Raw genomic sequence first — 1,436 nt, forward strand, 5'->3', positions numbered from 1 at the left:
GCTGTGTGTGTTATGTGTGTGAGAGAGGCAAGAATGATTTGTGTGTGTAAGCAATTGTGTGTGTATAAGTATATATCTGTGAGCTGTTTGTATTTGTGCGTGTGTGTGTGTGTGTGTGTGTGTTTGCGTGTGTGTGTGAATGTGTGAGAGAGAGTGCAAGCAATGATTTGTGTGTGTAAGCAATTGTGTTGTTGTTTATTTTGAGCGTTTGTATTTTTTGGGGTGGTGTGTTTGTGGGTTTTTGGGTTAAAAATTGTTTTTTTTTGTGTGTGAAAGAGAGTATTTTAAGAAAGACGTGGTTAAGGGTATAATATATCCGTGGCTGGGTGTGGGGAAATTTTGTATCGTGTGCAGTGTGAGTGCTTTATCAATGGGGTGTAACGAAAAACTGTACTGTGGGTTTTATGGTGTAAGTGTGTGTGTGTTGGGGTTATGTACAATACCGGCGCCGACGTGCGTGCTCCGTGTCAAAAAACGAATTCAAACAAAAGGGTTTTTGTGATTAAAAATTGACAACAACCAACAAAAACTACGCCGGGGGATTTAAATCGTTTCAAAATAATCACCATGTTTTCTTTTCTTCTTCTTCTTCTGCTTCTATGAATATTGAATTTATAACAAATCAAGTGCTTTCGCCGATTTTTAAAAAGCAACATAGACAAGGATGTTCATCGTGTTTGTATTAATTTGTGTAAATATTTGTATTATTTAAAACATGTTTTTAATTAATGTCATGTTTTCTTTAATTTAACATAAACAAACAAAAAATAAATATTCAATGCATTTGACCAGTTTCGTCTCCAATAAGGTAAGTTTACGTGTTATCGAAGTCTCTGCTTTGTTTCCCTTATAAAGTTTATGAATATCTGTCTCTTACTTTAGTATTAGGGTCCCGATCGCTCAGTTGGTAGAGCACTCGCTTCACACGCAAAGGGACGAGAACCACGATCGGTCCTGGGTACAGTGGAGATTTATTTTAATTTTTTTTTTTCTGATCCCTCTGGGTACCCTCCAGCAGTGAATGGGTAACTGGGTCTGTTAGATCTGGCGGAAAGTACTTTGCGATAAACTAGCGTCCTATCCAAAGGATGGCAAGCAATTGCTATTGTCCGTTCGTTTCACGCTATAGAAAACCGGGATAAACTCCGATTGCCTCTGAATGAGTACCACGTATCAAAACAGTTAAAAAATACACGTGCCGTCGTGATTTCTTTGATTGGGTAGGTGGGTATCCTTGATCTGGTGGAAAGTGCTTTGTCGCAAACTAGTGTCCTATCCAAAGGGTAACAAGCAATTGCTATTGTCCGTTTCAAGCGATAGAAACCGGGATGAACTCCATGGGCCCAATGGCCCTCAATGACTAGTTTACTTTAATAATTAGTGCGGCTATGTGGTCTTGTGGTATGACACTCGCTTTCGGGTCGGAGGGTCGTGGG

The 1,436-nt window shown here is 39.4% G+C and overlaps 1 protein-coding gene across 1 annotated transcript in view; it reads left to right on the forward strand.

The window, feature by feature from the left end:
• Positions 1 to 505: 505 nt before the first annotated feature.
• Positions 506 to 1,436, forward strand: part of LOC144960305 (uncharacterized) — a 45,043-nt gene continuing 44,112 nt past the window's right edge. Inside the window, exon 1 of the mRNA XM_078893363.1 lies at positions 506 to 808. The gene's annotated coding sequence lies outside the window, so the exon portion shown is untranslated. The remainder of the gene's footprint in view (positions 809 to 1,436) is intronic.

This window comes from Berghia stephanieae, chromosome 15 (assembly GCF_034508935.2).
Source record: "Berghia stephanieae isolate SIO BIC M18660-M18661 chromosome 15, UCSD_Bste_1.3, whole genome shotgun sequence".
Classification (NCBI taxonomy): domain Eukaryota; kingdom Metazoa; phylum Mollusca; class Gastropoda; order Nudibranchia; family Aeolidiidae; genus Berghia; species Berghia stephanieae.